General features: G+C 34.2%; 2 pseudogenes; one reads left to right on the top strand and one right to left on the bottom strand.

Annotated features, from left to right (window-relative positions):
- Positions 1–375: 375 nt before the first annotated feature.
- LOC120151553 lies at positions 376–5,218 on the top strand (annotated as a pseudogene).
- Positions 5,219–7,618: 2,400 nt separating this feature from the next.
- LOC120151451 lies at positions 7,619–9,977 on the bottom strand (annotated as a pseudogene).
- Positions 9,978–18,078: the final 8,101 nt, after the last annotated feature.

Below are 18,078 nucleotides of genomic sequence, written 5' to 3' on the forward strand. Positions count from 1 at the left end.
CGTTTTCTACTTTATTACTCTATTAGATTTGGTGTTTAATTTCAAATAATATTATGCCAAACACTCTGTCTAAAAATAATTTATCTTTTAACACTTTAAATAATCAAATTAGTTTCACCGTATTGTAAAAGATTTTACCCCTCTAAAATTATTGAAATTCCAATTTAATCACTTAAATTTAGAATTGTGACTAATTAGATACCAAAGGGATGACAGCAATCCAGGCCAGGCTTTGACATTAAAAAGAATGGAGTCAAATCTCATTATGATTCATTAAAGAAAAGGATTATTGACCTTTGACTGCCTGTTTTGTTTTTATCGGTTTTCATATTCATAAAATATTGGTATTTATAACATATTTTAATAATTGAAAAAAAGAAGTCAAGAAAGAGCAGATTCCAGGGTACAACCATACGTAGGCGATTTGGATTTTTATAAGTTCCATTACAATTAATGAAAGCAATGCAAAGTTGAAAGAAAAATACATTAACAAAGAGAAGAAGAAGAAGAAAGAAGAGAGTTTGGGGGGTGTTTTTGTTCTGCAATTTGGTAGAAGAAATGAAGACTTCTTTGGGAAGATTTAGACTGCGAGGTTTAGCACATCACAAGCACGACGGTGAAGCCAGGAGCAGCAGATAGTTTAGCTTTGCCTCAACTCGACGAGCTCGCTCAAGCTTCCCGGGTCTCTCATCTTCATGTCTCTTTAAATTCTCCAAACCTTCAATTAGGGTTTTCTCTCTTATTGGGATGAACTCATAGAATTGAAGGATGTGATTGTATAGTTGGGGTTAAAGCTGATTTCTATGGTGTTGTATGATTTGCAGGATATGCAGGATATGAGGGATTGCTATGACAGCTTACTCGCTGCAGCTGCAGCAACTGCAAATTGCTTACGGTAGTTAATTCACATGTTTTCTTGCGTTTGCCAATTTGTTGTATTTCTTGTTAATTTTCAGTAAAAGATTTTTTTTTTGCTGGCAGTCATTTATCTTATGTTTGAAATATGGATTTGAAAAATGGGATTTAGATTTTAGTGATATATAGATCATGAGAATGAAACATACATTATGTATAAATCAGTTAAGGTTTCATATGGTTCATATTTGAAAGGTTTATATGTGAGTTTCAAGTTCTTATATTTATATGTATTCAGAGTTCACCGCTAAATAGGCAACTAACACTTGCATGTCTTTGCTATTCTCAGAATTCTCAGAGTCATTGAGGGATATGGGCACTTGTCTTCTTGCTAAAACTGCATTAAATGATGATGAAAAGTGGTAAGGAGTTATGTTTTGTGATACTTTTGATCTCAGTGATACCATTACCAATTAACATGAATAAATAACATGACCTTCAGTGTAAGACCTTACATTTGAACTCATTACCTTGCGGTCCTTGCCAGTAAATAAGTTTTTCCACCACAGACTGCCAGTTTTAAAGTACTTCTTGACCTTTAATTGAATCAAGTAAAAGTCTTAGCTTATTCACTTTTTATATCCAAATTTGCATTGCATCCTTATAGTTAATACCTTAAGTCACTCGTGTTTAGGAAGATGACAGCATATAAAGGATTGACCCGCTAGGATACATCCAGATAGAATGCATTTCATTTTTTATTGAATAGAACCATGCTCTGTTATAGCAAACCATTTCAGAAATGGACGTCTGAAAATAAGCTGCTTTTGTTCCTGAGCAGGCAAAGTATTACTAATGCTTGGAAAAGAACAGTTCAAGCTCCAGAAATTTGTTGACAGCTATGTGAGTCCTCTTTCTTTTTTTTTTTTAGTTATGATTTGGAAGCTCTCATTAAATCTTACATCTTACTTCTTAACTGTGCTACGGATTGTCACTTTGCATCGTTCAGCGGTCTCATATAACCAAGACAATCACAGTCCCATCAGAGTCTCTTCTTAATGAACTTCGAGTAGTTGAGGTTTGTTCTCGAGAACTTCATATTGGCATTTTATTTTGCTATTTTTAATAGTTCTATATTGTCAATGTGGTGCACCATTATTTGATCGTAATTGTTATATCTGCTTATTTATTACTTTCAATGAAGTGAATTTTTTCATAAGAAATGCCCGAGCTCAACTCCCTGTTCCTGTTTTCTTTAAAACATATGAAAGCATTGGGATGAAATCCAAAGAGTTCTAAAGGACTACCCCTTGAAAACTTGCTTCATATTGGAATCATTATTGGCTTAAGTACATACAAACAACTTAAGGGTTGAGATCATAATCCAACATTGGATACATGATTTATTTGGGATTTTTTGATACCCTGACTTTGTTAATTTTTTTCTTCAGAAGCTTTAATGTATTGCCAGTTTCTTATGAGAATATTATCAACAAAGTTTTAATTTTTATGTTGAATCACATTGTTTTACTTACGAAACGTATTGCATTATGTACTATAGAACCAGTTAAGCATATTTAAATCATGTATATTGACTTTCCCACCTCTGTGGCACAGGAGATGAAGAGGCAGTGTGATGAAAAAAGGTCCAAGTTTGTTTATTTGTTTAACAAATACACAGTTCATCTTTCAAGATAATGGTTTCTGATATTTGGTCTGTTATCTACAGAGATGTGTACGAGTACATGGCAATGAAACACAAAGAAAAAGGAAAATCAAAAAGGTCGGAAAGATGAGAACTTTTCCAGGCAGCAGTTACAAGTAGCACATGATAAATATAATGAAGAGGCAACTTTATTTGTTTTCCGATTGAAATCTCTAAAGCAAGGACAATCAAGAAGCCTTCTTACACAAGCAGCACGGCACCATGCTTCTCAGGTTTCTTTTCCCTCCCTACTTTATTGAAATTTCTTATTCCTTCTATTGTTGGTTAGATCTATTTCCTTTTACTTGAAAGCAGCTGAACTTTTTTAAGAAGGCCCTTAAGTCTCTTGAAGAAGTGGAGCCACATGTGCAGAAGATCACCAAGCAGCAGGATATTGATTATCACTTTAGTGGACTGAAGATGATGATGGGGACGATTATGATTATAATGAATTTTATAAAATGATGATGACGATTACGATATTGATGATGATGAGGATTATGGTGAGCTGAGCTTTGACTATGGACAAAATGATCAAGATCAGAACATGATCCCTGCTTCACGCACTCCATGGAGGTGAGTATTGAACATGTTATCTGTGGATAAGAAAAGCTAACTTCTTCCGAGCCGAAATGTAATTGTTAATTCTATGTGCGTTTCTGTAGAATGGATTTCATTCTTCTGATTGTTTTAAAAAAGTTCTATGCACCTCGCACAGGAACATGGAGAAAATAGGATTTAATCTATTTGTGTCTCTAATGAATTACTTTAAAATGGATTCCATGTGACTTTGCTTGGGCGATAATTTCCTTATGATTTTGCAGTTGGTGAAGTAGGCCTTACATTTCCCCAAGTTGTAAAGGTGGAGGCTGCAAAGATAATGAACTAGTTATATTACACATACTACAAATTGATTGTGTAAATGTTCATATAGAACAGTCAAGTAATGTCTCGTGATAATAGCCAGAACTAGAATTAGTTGGCTGTAGATTGAGAATTCCAACTTTAATATAACACAAGAAAAACCCAATACTCAACACATGGGATAATACCACTTAACACTCCCCTCAATACATCGCACAAGGCCTATAGGTGGGTAACCTTACTGGGTGTCGCCTACCCACATGGGTTGGCAGGAAGAACAATATAATAGAACTAGCACTTGATACCATGGTAAAACATCCAAACTCTAATATAAAGACCATAAGAAATCCATACTACAAAAGATGTAGGGTAAAGCCACTTAAACAATTTTGAAACTAATCATACTATTACATATCAGTCTTCACTGGACTAAATTAGCCATGCAAGTCCAGTTGCTGAATCTGATTGGAAGAGATTATATGCATTGACGTTAGCGAAACAAAAGTATGTAACTTCCAAGGAAGCAACATTATAACCTCACTTGCATTTTATTCCCCCCTTGCAGCAACAACATTACTTTATTGCTGGTATATTTACTGTTCCTTATGTTACAGGAAAATCCAGAAAGAACCATCGTCATTCTTTTTCATTTGGAGGGGAAGAAGGAATATCAGCCAATCGGCCCCTCTTTTGCTGAGAATAAATCTGAGTCCTCTGTGACAATTCAACCATTACCGGCACAGAAGTTCTGCTTCATATGTATTACCTACACCAGTTGCTAGCAAGGTTCTATTGGATTAGGTAACCCAGCTCCTCAATCTTTCAAGACAGTTTGAATGGGCCTTCGAACAATTTGTGGTATTCATCTCCTCTTGAACTTAAGAAATATGAGAGGATTTCAGGAGATGTAAAATTTTTGGATCTGATGCTATAAAGGCAGAGGTAGAACTGAAAGACAGCAATAATCCTGCTTCGTCACTCAACTACCCCCTCCTTTGGCTGATAAGTTTTTAGTTTCACAAGTTAGTCCAACTGCTGCATCTGATTCCAAGAAAAGTAAACAAGCCGTCTCTGGTCCAGTGAGAAGTAAACAATCTCCTAACAAACCAGTTTCAGTGGAACATCCTCGATTGTTCTGGGCCAATTTTGAGAATTCCAATGTCTCACATGCACGGAGTATCTCCAAAAACATCACCAAATACTTCCCCACATTTGTGTCCACACCAAAAATTAATGAACTTCATGAACTTCCTAGACCCCCAACCACTTCAGCTTCCAAGTCTTCAACCTTCCGGCTTGGTTGGTTATTCAGCCCTTTGATGCCTAGAGGTCAATGTTCCCTGTTGCAAATAATTCTACAGTGTCAAAAACTGCCTCTCCGCTGCCACAACCTCCAGATGTTGTAACTCGCAGTTTCTCCATACCCTCATTTTGTAGAGAGTTATCACTACCTGTGCCCAAACCTCCGGAAACCGCTACCAGTTCAGGATGTCTCAAGATCTTGCCTCGCCTCCTTTGACACCAATATCTTTATCACGAATCCAGCCACCATCAACTAATTTGGAGACACTGATAGGTAATCAAAACACAATCCTTTTGTTTCACGTGATTCATTTGAAAAACTTGTGCCAAAACGATTGAAGCTCCTGCATCAATTATATATATATATATATGTATATCTTCTTTTATCTATTCCGACTGTTGGCTTGTGATTGATGCAGGAACTGATTGATTATATATCTAATTCTAGTACAGATTTCATTCCTGACCCACGGGGGCCATGATCGTTGTTATCGTAACATGCAGGTCCAGATATGTGCATATCTTCTTGTGTCTGCTTTCTTTCTATATCATTGTTACATACTTTAGTCACTTGTCTATATATTTGATGAACTGTTGGCATGAATGTCAAATGTTGCCATGTTTCCATCATTTTTGAGGATTTTGTATTTTGTCCGAGGCCTTAATAGATAATTCAATTCTTTTACCATGTGCAACTTACTATACCAAGTATTTTTGTGTGAGAAATGGTTTGAAACAGGAGCCATATGGTGTTATATTCAAATTACAGATTTCATTCCTGACCCACGGGGGCCATGATCGTTGTTATCGTAACATGCAGGTCCAGATATGTGCATATATTCTTTGTCTGCTTATTCTTTCTATATCATTGTTACATACTTTAGTCACTTGTCTATATATTTTGATGAACTGTTGGCATGAAATGTCAAATAGTTGCCATGTGTTCCATCATTTTTGAGGAATTTTGTATTTTGTCCGAGGCCTTAATAGATAATTCAATTCTTTTACCATGTGCAACTTACTATACCAAGTATTTTTGTGTTGAGAAATGGTTTGAAACAGGAGCCATATGGTGTTATATCAAATTACGAATGGTAGGTTTTGTCAACTGAGAACTTATTAGCATTGGATTTGGATGAACATGTATTAATCGAAATGGGCAAAGCTTAAATGTTTTCCTATGAACGTGTGCTGTGTTTTTTTCTGCCAAACGTGGAAAACTGGCATTCTTGGACAAATAGAGGAAAATCCTCTTGCTTTGGTTTAAATAGGTTAGGAATGAAGTCTGTATGATTTAAAATGAGGAAAATCCTGCCGTTTGGTGAAGGATAATGGTGGCTGATTTTTTAGGAATTCCAACCAGCTGGATATTTAGAGATTTTGGCCGGTTGAATTTTTAGGCATGAAAGGCAGAATTGAACTAGTTGACTTGGGAGGGTGATTGACCCGGATCCAAATGTTTGGGTCTGGATCCAGATTCGAGTCAGATTAGAATCAATATTGAAGACGAGACCAACAACTTAGATGCCGACGAGCTTGTTGGATCTCTTCAAACATTTGAACTCAGCCCGGGTAAGGTTAAAAAGGGCAAAGGCAATGCATCAAAAAACCTTACCTTTCCGGTGTGTGTCGATTAGTGCTATTGATGAAATCTATGAGTATGTTTCTGTGCTTTCTAAAACTTCATTAAGATTGTAGCACTTTGGTAGTCTTACACGAGCTACTAACATTAAGGGGATGATTGGTTCACGGCATATGGGATTACCGAGGGAATAGAATCCTCATTCTCCCGTTTGGTTGGCCGGTAATCTTATTCCTTGGTAATATTTTATTATCAACAGTGTATTTTTTTGAGTATATTATCAGGAATGTGATTACCCATTCCCTTAAGTATTGTTGGATTACCGGTGTTTTGTATTAAAATGTCTTTAATTTTTTTCCCCAAAAATATCATTTATCTGTCGTTGAATAATAAAAATTTTACGAAGGTTAAATTACAAATTTAACCTTAAACTATTTTAGATTTACAAAAAGAGTATAATTTAAAATTTTATATAAAGTTCAGGAGTTAAAAATAAAATTTTACTCTTTCATTAAACTCATTTATCTTCACTTTTGTACAAAATATATATATAAATTTTATGAATTTAATTTTTTTAAAGAAAATATATAAATTAATTATAGTAATATTATAGTAAAATTTAAATTGTTAAAAAAATATATATATAATAAAGATAATTTGATAAAATATACATTCCAATAATCTTTTATTCCTTTAACCAAACACTGTAATCTTACATTCCTGTTAAACCAATCAAATACAAAATACAACATTTTTAGTAATTATATTCTCCGATATTCTTTTATTCCTACCGATTTTCTTACATTCGTGAACCAAAATCATCTTAAAGGGAGGATGAAATTAACTTGAAACCTTTTCAATTATTATAGCTTATTTAAAATAATAAAATCATTATTATAGCAATTATAACATTTATGGAGGGTTCATGTCATCAAATCTTATATTGATTTTTTTTATTAAATATAATCTTTTAACATATATTTATTGACAGGACTTATATGTCATCGCACAGCACTTGCTAACAACCGTTTTCGATACATACGGTACGTGCTTCTTCTTCCTTTTTCTGTGGATAAAAACTACATAATTTTCTCTGATTTCTTTTTCAATTTTATCATCATTGCAATCAATCTTCAAGTGCCACGTAAGCAAAAGGTGAACCTAACCAGACGCATTTTTTTGAAAAACACGGTTGATGTAATGCACCTTTCAATACGTGCTTGGTCTATACTACATTAAAAATTTGAGAGGATACTATTTACGTAAGCAATATTGAGAGACGGACAAAATTTTTTGGAAGCAGAAATAAAGAAATGATAAAAATTGCATTTACCGTGGAGGAGCATAAGAAATATATACAAGAAAAATCAAATCCATGTTTAACCATCAGGAGATTCAGAAGCCTTCACAAATCGACCTTTCACTCGCTTCCTACTATCGGCTTTCCTCGATTCATACCGTATGTGTTTATCGAACCTGCGCATGTTTAATAATCTAAAACCGAATATTAGACGACAACAAACAGGAAAACCAACCTTCGTGTTTTCTTCTCCTTGTATCGTTGCATGGCATTGCCTCTGTTGTGCGCCAGCAACTCAAGATCAGCCTTGCTAGGTGCACCTGCCCTTGCTTGGAAATGTTGTTCCATGAACACAACATCGTTGTAACTGCAATAACCTATCCGTCCACCAAAAGTCGGTCCCGTTGACGGCCTTGCTATCGGTAGGTTTTTGCCCTCGGATGGGTTGCTCCCTTACTTGCACTCGGATTATTCAAGTTTATCTGCATTATCAAATACAGAGAGAGATTGATGAGTCATATGTCACAATAATTTCCAATCAAAGTTGTAATTTGTTATGATCTCATCCTGTATGTATATCAAACAAAGGGAACATGGTGCAAATAACCCATCAAACAATACAATTAATCAAGTACTTGGAGTTTATTATGGCTTCCATTTCAATATCTGAAATTCCAAAGAGAGTATTAACTTGTAGATATATATCAAAACAATCGAAATCAAAGAACGAACAATGTCTCTCTAAAGCTAATCACCAATAAGGGATGAACTGAGGGGTGTGGTCGCACCTTCTAAAAATTGAAATTCTCTTACCGGTTATATATTTTCTTTGTATTTTCTATTGATTATCTAATTTCGCATCCTCTTAAATTTTATAATTTCGTAACTCTAAAATTTAATATAATTAAAAAAATAGCAAGAGATACATGAATGGATCTAGGGGTCTTGGCTGAAAATTTTAAATTCTTACCTAATATAGACATTTTCTTTTTAGTTTTCATTGATTGTCTAATTTGGCATCCTTTAAAATTTTGTAGTTCACACTTCTAAATTTTGTATCATTGACATAGAATCCTGTGTTCGTTCTAAAGGGATATTTATAAGAAAAGTTATAACAGTGAAATGGTTGAGGAACAATACATTGATTGAATCCATATCGTCTTGTGAAGGAGTGTAGTTGAGGTGGGACGTATCTCCCAGCAATTTTGCACTCAAAGACGTCTCATCCATGAGTTGATTGAAATTCTTGATCGTGAAAACAGCAGCATCGCTTCCACCATACCCATCTTCTTCAAATTGGGGTTCATCACCCCACAGCTCCTCCGACTCAAAATCCCATATCTGTAACAGTTTATAGAATCGATTTTATGTTAAAGTTTTAATTATACTCTTGTTACTATAGCTCGAATGAAAAAATTAAAGTAGCTGAGGAGTTTGATCAGTTGGATTACCATTCCACAACACATCTACTCCATCCACAATGTGATTGCTCTCCGGCGTTTGCATCATCAGCAACGAAGTAAACGGCGTTTGCATTTGTTGTTGCGGAGCCAAAACGTTGCCGTTCGCTTCCACATTCTGCACCAGATGCTCAATCTCTCCACCTCCAACGCCATCGTCATCGACAACGTCGCCCATCAAATTCCGTTTCATTAACTCTACAAGCTGTTATACAGAAACTGCTTGTACTTTCCACTCCCGTGATTCTTCTTCTTCAACACCGTTTTCTCTTCGGGGTTCATCAAAACTCGTTCGCTCGTTTTGTAAAACCACGGCTCCTCGGTACCGTCGGCTCTTGATTCCACATCTGATCCGGCGGTTTATCCTCTTGGAGGTCGAAGCCCATATGTAAGCCAGCTCAAGAGCGGAGGGACAACCGGAAAAACCATTGACGGGGATGCGATCGTGAGCGGCGGAGAGAGCAAGTACCGTGGGCGTCATGATCGCACTCTTGACAAAGCACCAAATTATCAGTAGCGCAACGAACGGAAACGGGTTCGGCGTAACAATTATCGCAGATCCGAGAGCGGAGGTGCTTGAGGGAGAGGAGGTTGGCGGAGTGGACGTGGTGGTCGCACAACAAACAGAGCTTGGCGGAGTCGGCGCGGCAGTAGAGAAGGGCGGTTTGGGCATTGCAGACATCGCAAGGCTGGGGTTCCTTGCAGTCGGGTTCTGTAGTAACCATGGGGAACTCGGGTGTAAAACTGGAAAAGGAAAAAGGATTTGAGAGCAGAGGAAGAGAGGGGACATATTTGAGCTTTTAGGGAAGAGGATAATTAATTTCTAAATTTGGAAGACAATGACATTCAATTCAGCACATGACTGGTATGGGGGAAGTTGGTTCCAGTTTTTGCTGCGATACTCAGTCTCCCCACTCTCTTTTTCTCTATATTTATTATTTTTTTATTAATAATAATTTAGTAATTAAATTATTAAAAAATTATTTAAGATTAAAACGATATTTGGTTCTAATATTATTTTGAAATTATTAAAAATATACCGTTATATTTTTAAAATTATTTAATATTAAAATGATATTAAGTTGTTTTGTGAGTCTCGGATTTAAGCATCTTGAATGTTAAAGATATGAAGATTCACTATTAAATAGTTTGAAGTTTTTTTTGAAGAGATATTATATTTCTCTTATCTCATATTAATAAAATATATATTTTGGGAAAATGATTAGAATAGACTCTTATCATTCACATTTATACACATTTACTCATTAAGTTAAAAAATTAAATTTTGATCACTTATGTTATCGTTTATTAAACTTTGATTACTTATGTTATCATTTTATTAATTTTGATACATGACACGTGAGTAAAAGAGTTTAATTTTTATTTAATACCTCAATTTAAATAAAATAATGATTATGGGTGTTTTTGTAAAATCAAAGTAATTTGGGGGGTTTCATTTTCTTTATTCATACATGTTTCTTTTCTTGATTTTAATCAGTTGTCGCTCGAGGTTGGTTTTGGTTTGGCATGGCATCTAGGACTTAGGGAATATGTAAGGGTTTGTTTGTTTTACGTAAAATATTTTTTGAAAAATATTTTATTTATTTTTTAGTGTTTGGCTATAGGAAAATTAGTTGGTTAATGTAAAATATTTTTCTAGTTAATTGAATTTCCTTTGCATTTTTCTGAAAAATGACTTGTGGTATTCAAGATTATATATTGAATTATCAGGATTTCGAGTTCGATTGAACTACAGATCCCAATAATGTGATACTTGTCCATCAATAGGACCGTGATACTTCACTATTATTCACTTCTTATTACTAACTACACCAGCTGATCTGATCAATATCAAAATCATCCTTGATTAGTTCTTGAGGAGACAAATGGGTATTCCGTTGGTATTTATTTCATTTCCACGTTTTAATAGTATCCCAAAATGTCCGATGACTTGGGTCAGCTCCATAACCTTTAGAGTCAGTACATCATTTAGGTTCATCGATGTTCCCATAGTCTATCCAACGACATTCACTTAATCCAAGTCATAAAGGTATTTAGGTCATCTTAGTATTCGGGGATATTTAGTCATTTTAGGGTCTAGACACATTAGTTATTTCAAAACTTGAGAATAATCCATCATTTAAATACTTCATTGACGTGTCGCACTTCCAATAATCCAATCTTCAAATGATCATTAAAAATAGGGGATCGTCATATTAAGAATTTTGAAATGTAGAAGTTTATTTTTAGGGGTTTTCAAATAAATCAAGAATTTAAGCGGTGATTCCAAGATTCAAGCGAATCAAATTTGAGTTCTCATGTCATCTTCATTATCATAGCCATGATAGTCCTTCTTACATTTTAAGTGTATTATCGTCATTCCATCAATTCTGCCAGTGACATTACTTCCGATGAATCATGTTGAGTTAATCGATCAATGGAATAGGCCTAGAGGGGAGTGAATTGGCAATTAAAATTTTGGTGGAAGCTTTTGCAGAAAATGAAAGAAGTTGCACAGCGATTTAGAGTGGTTCGACTTTCTCAACCAAAGTCTACGTCTACTACCTTAGTTATCCACACTAAGGATTTTCCAACAAATTCACTAATTTGTTCTTTCTTTTGAAGATAAGAGTAACCTTACTCCCTCAAGAATTATACCCCAATTCTTGAGCACACTCTTTTTCAAAGAGAAATACACAAATTTCCAAGCTTACAAAGAAAAACCTCACAAGGCAATATGTTTGCACAATTCTAGAACAAAATAAAAACACTCAAAGATAATTACAATTGAGCACAAATTGTGTTCTTGAAAGCAAATGAATATGAATGAAAATTTGCTTGATTTGCACAAATTTGGTGTTTGATGCTTTCTCTTGTTTCTCAATAATTTCTTGTTGTTTCATATTGATCAATGGCTTCAGAACTTGTTTAAATACTCCTTCAATTGATTATGAACGTTGGGGATACTTAGTGGAGTCAATAGAGCCGTTTAAGTGTGAAAACAATTAATAAAATCAGTTGGGAGCGTCAGTGCATCGATGCATGCACAAGTGCATCGGTGCATCAAGTGTAAAATTCAAATATTTTGACCGTTGGACCCTTAGTGCATCGATGCATAAAATTCATTCGATGTTTCAAAATAGCATGAGTGCATCGATGCATGACTTTGTGCATCGATGCATCAAATGTACTGAGTGCATCGATGCATGGTATATGCATCGATGCATAAAATGCATTTGATGTTCAATTTATTCATTGGTGCATCGATGCATAAAATGCATTTGATGTTTAATTTATCATTGGTGCATCAATGCATGGATTGGTGCATCGGTGCATCACTTTGAAAAATTGATTTTAGGCTTGATTTTGGTTCAAATACTGTGAAAATTGTTTAAAAAATAGTTTAAGTATATAAACACAATTTTACACATTTAGTAAGGTTTGAAATTGATCTTGAAAGACTTGGAGTAATATTTGATATTTGAGTAAATAAATCTAATATACTTAGAAATCATTTGTAAAATCTTAAAATTCATTTATACTTAATTTTTTATATCGAACATCAAAATATTTTCAACAATCTCCCCCTTTTGATATAACAAAACATTTGAGTAATTTTAAGATTTTCTTTGAAAATAAATTTTGAATCAAGTTTGAAAAATACTTCCCCTTACTCTATCGTTTCTCCCTTTAACACTTTTACACTTCTCCCCTTTTTGTTAAATCAAAAGACTTTAAAACGTTTTAAACATGCTTTTGAAAACATAGCCAATTGATTATATATATAGCTTAAACTGCTAAGATCAAAGATCAAGAGAAAGGTTAGCCATTAGTTTTCATAATCAATATTCATATCAAATGTGAAATGACATAATTGGTCATAATGCAATTAATATGTAAATGATGCAAAAATAAGAATAAATTCAACCAACCAAATATATTAAGTTCAAATCCATAAAGCATCAAATAAGTTCAAACATCCAACAACCAACAAATTCAAACATTTAACAATCCAAGAAAACATCCCAACACATTCAAAATGTTTAACAATAAAGTTCAAAGATGATCCAAAACAAAACAAGGTCTACTCGTCCATAGAAGGATCGGGGGAAGGAGGAAATCGTGCTTGCATCTCAAGAGAATGAGCATCTATACGTGCAAGCATCTGCCGTTGAAACTCCATTTGTTGAGCTTCCAAAGCGTCTAAGCGATGATTCACGGCTTGGTTGTTTGTAGTCAAATGGGATTCGATGGTAGTAAATCGTAGATCATATGTTTCCAAAAACAAACGAAAATATGGTACATGATCCTCTTGTGGTGCCGGTGCATTGTCAGGATCGTCAATGTCTTGAAATAATCCTTGAAGCTCGGGATAATCATCTGCAGCCGTGCCGGTGGAGTACGAAAGGAGATAGGAGCAGCTCGAGAAGAACTAGCTCCGGAGTTTGCTTAGAAGGTCGAAAGACCCATAGACCAGTTTCCTAGTCCTGTTTCCATCAGCTTTCTTCAACGAGGTGAGATTGATTTGGTTTTTGAGAGGAATGAGATTGTCAAGAGAGACGTTTAGGCCGAGTTTGATAAAAAGGTTACTGAGAAGACATCCATAAACTAATGTTTCGACATGTTTTGAAGGAATAATGTTTATGATGTCTACTAGCTCACTAAATATAATGTGTGGCAAATTTATTTGTTCTTATTCTTGAGACAGTGCAACCACCACAAATCCCTAATACGAAGAGTGAAGTACCTACCTCCGGATGGTCTAAACCACCAAGAGATCATCAAATGAAGAAGACGATCGTGATGAGATCGAAGAGTACTAACACTAGCATTTGGAACATAGGGATATTCCAAAGTTTATTTCTCATTGTATAAAACCATCGTCATCTAGCCCAAAATGTGAAGCTATGGTCTCGGGGTCAATATTAATATATTGTCCTAAAATGTAGGATCTAATTGATATAGTTCCACATTGAGTCTGGTTTTGAATGCATACCGCATTAGAGTAGAAAATGCAGACTAATTGATGATAAACGATAGGTTTTAAGTGAAACATTTTATCAAACTTCCATGTTTTTAGAATCGAAAGGTATTCGAAGTCATATCAATCATGGCTTGAAGAGAAAATACGCTCTTCCCGGATTCTATAATTGGAAAGAATTTATGTACCTATGATACAAGTCGTCTCTACGACGTTCAGGCATATTGAAACAGAGTCCTATAAGGCTATTAGGTGGAAGAGGAATAGGGTTAGGAGGGTGGTTTGAACGACTCGATGAAGTCCTAGGGCATTTTGGATTTGACATGGTTAAGGAATCAGAATAAGAATATAACCTGTAATTTGAAAAACACATGTATGCAATTTAATCAATCCCAAACTCAATTGAGTCAGCAATAATTCAAGGTTCTCTAAACCGAATCCTAATGGGCATAGTTTTGAAAAACTATTAGAAGACAATGTTTGAAAATTATAATATGTATAGTTTTTCATGAAAACAACATAATTGAATCAAAAACATCAATTTAAAAATTAAATTTAGATTTTTGTTTTTTTAATTTCAAAAATTCAAAAATTCATTGAAAATTTATGAGTTTTTGATGAAATTAGTTGCAAAATCTAGTTTGTAATCATCAACAATCAATGCCCGATATATGTTCATCCTAGAACTAATCAAAACTAGTTCTAAGTTCAAAAATCAATAAAACAAAGGTTTTGAAATATTACCTTGAAAATTTTGGATTTGAGAGGAATGTGATGTTTTAGTTTTAGGTTGAAACAAATAAGAAAATAAACCTTTTAAACCCCAAAACCCGACAGATGCATTGATGCATGGCCTGTACATCGATGCACATTCAAGGCGTGCATCGGTGCACCTTCATAGTGTATCGATGCACATTCAAAGGAATGCATCGATGCACTGTTAAGTGCATCGATGCATGAAGTACAAAAATGTCAAAAATTCGTTTAAACACTCAAAATGCTAAATTAATTAGTTCTAGTGGTATTTGGCAACTCATATATTGAAAATTAATCATGTTCAATCAATCAAATTAATCCTTAAACTACATTTGAACATAAAATTAATTTTTACCAAAGAACACAAAACCCCCTAACTAATAGCAAAGAATGCAAAAAAAATTATTATTATAAGCATTTTCATTATTCTAAAGTGCTAAAAATATTTTAAACACTAAGTGAATATAGGTCAGTTAAACCTAATTCTCTCCTAATGTCCAAAATCTTTCTTTGTCTAAAGGTTTGTAAGATATCCGCTAATTGGTGCAAAGTATCAACAAATTCTAGAACTACATCTTCCTTAGCAACATGGTCTCTAATAAGTGATGTCTTATTTCAATGTGCTTAGTTCTAGAGTGTTGGATGAGATTTTTAGTGAGACAAATAACACTAGTATTGTCACACTTGATAGGAATGATACCTACCTCAATTCCATAATCAAAAAGTTGTTGTTTCATCCATAAAACTTGTGCACAACAACTACCGGCTGAAATGTATTCCGCTTCAGTGGTAGATAATGCAACACAATTTTGTTTCTTTGAAAACCAAGAAATCAGCATATTTCCAAGGAATTGACAAGTACCGAAGGTGCTTTTCCTATCTAATTTGCATCCTCCATAATCCGCACCAGAAAAGGCATGCAAGCTAAAGCTAGAGTCTCTAGGATACCAAAGTCCTAAACTAGGAGTGTCCTTAAGGTATATAAAGATTCTCTTAACAGCTAGTAAATGTGATTCTTTAGGGCATGATTGAAATCTAGCACATAAGCAAACATTAAACATAATGTTCGGTCTACTTGCAGTTAGATAGAGCAAAGATCCAATCATTGACCTATATAATTTAACATCCACACATTTACCTCCTTCATCTATGTCAAGCTTTGTTGATGAGCTCATTGGAGTGTCATGAGTTTTCCCATTTTCCAGTCCAAACTTCTTGACGTACTTAGCTTGATTGATGAAGATGTCATCTTTTCTTTGCTTGATTTGGAGTCCCAAGAAAAATGAGAGCTTCCCCATCATGCTCATCTCGAATTTACTTTACATTAGCTTAGAAAATTCTTGGCAAAGAACATCATTAGCAGAACCAAATATTATATCATCAATATAAATTTGAACTACTAATAAATCTTTACCTTTATGCTTAAAAACAATATAGTGTCATCCTTCCCCTTTGGAAAAACCTTTTTCAATTAAAAAGATTAACAATCTTTCATACCAAGCTCTAGGAGCTTATTTTAAACCATAAAGTGCTTTTGTCAATTTAAGAACATGATTTGGAAATTTTAAATCTTCAAAACCAGGAGGTTGTTCCACATACTCTTCTTCATTTATAAAACCATTTAAAAATGCACTTTTAACATCCATTTAATATAATTTAAATTCATGAAAACATGCAAATGCTAATAACATTCTAATTGCTTCAATCCTAGATACGGGAGCATATGTTTCATCATAGTCTATGCCCTCTTCTTGAGTATACCCTTGAGCAACAAGTCTAGCCTTGTTTCTCACTATTACCACTTTTCATCAAGCTTTATTTCTAATACCCATCTAGTACCTACAGTAGATTTATTACGAAGCCTTTCAACTAATGTCCATATTTTACTTTTCTCAAATTGATTTAACTCTTCTTGCATAGCTATAATCCAATGTTCATCTTTTAATGCTTTTTTAATATTCTTAGGCTCTATTCTTGAGATAAATGCAACATAATTACAAATATTTCTAAGAGAAGATCGAGTTGTTACCCCTTTGGATGGATCACCTATAATCTCACCATCCTTGACATAGGTTTACTCTCTTGGTAGATATTTCCCTTTCTTCAATGGTTGGATTCTCGAGAGGATCATGAGTTTCCTCATCTTTCGTTTCTTCCTTTGATGATGGTTCTTCAATGTCATGTCCAACGTCATTTATATTTATAATCCCTACATCATCATTCACACAAGAATCCTTCCTCGAAAGGCGATTATCATCGAAAACATGTATAGAATCTTATACAACTAAAGTTCTTTTATTAAATACTCGATAAGCTTTAGAATTTAAGAAATAACCCAGAAAAATTCCTTCATCAGTTTTAGCATCAAATTTGCCAGATTGTCTTTACTGTTGTTTAAAACAAAACATTTACATCCAAAGGATGAAAATAGCTAATGTTAGGCTTTTTATTTTTAAAAAGTTCATATGGAGTTTTCTTCAAAATAGGCCTAATCATTACTCGATTAATAATATAACAAGCGGTATTTGTGGCTTCGCCCAAAAATATTTGGCAAATTTTTCACAAAGCATGGTTCTAGCCATTTCTTTTAAAGTTCGATTTTCCTCTCAACAACTCCATTTTGTTGAGGGGTTCTAGGTGCTGAAAATTATGGCTAATACCATTAGAATTACAAAATTCAGTAAATCCAAGATTTTCAAATTCAGTTCCATGATCACTCCTAACACTAGTTATAGAGTAACCTTTTTCGTTTTGGATTACTTTTGAAAACGTGATGAATTTTTCTAATGCTTCATCTTTAGTACTTAAGAATAGAACTTAAGTATATCTAGAATAGTCATCTACCAAGACAAATGCATATTGTTTTCCACCCAAGCTAGTAGTCCTAGTTGGCCCAAAAAGATCTATATGGATCAATTGTAATACTCTACTAGTGATACATCATTAATTGATTTAAAGAAACTCGCTTTTGTTTTCCTTTAGCACAAACATCATAGATTTTATCATTATCAAATTTTAGTTTAGGCAACCCTCTTACTAAATCTCCTTGAATTAGCCGTTGCAAAACACTCATACTAGCATGTCCTAGTCTCCTATGCCATACCCAACTATCATGCTCATCCTTAGAAACTAGGCATAAATTTAGTCATATCTATGGAATCTAAATGCACCATGTAAATGTTTCCTATTCTATGACCAACAAGCATAATCTGATTAGATGCAATGTCAATAACTTTACAACCATTCGTTTCAAACATGACATTGAATCCTTTA

Source organism: Hibiscus syriacus, unplaced genomic scaffold (assembly GCF_006381635.1).
Source record: "Hibiscus syriacus cultivar Baekdansim isolate YM2019G1 unplaced genomic scaffold, ASM638163v2 tig00111059_pilon, whole genome shotgun sequence".
NCBI classification, from domain to species: domain Eukaryota; kingdom Viridiplantae; phylum Streptophyta; class Magnoliopsida; order Malvales; family Malvaceae; genus Hibiscus; species Hibiscus syriacus.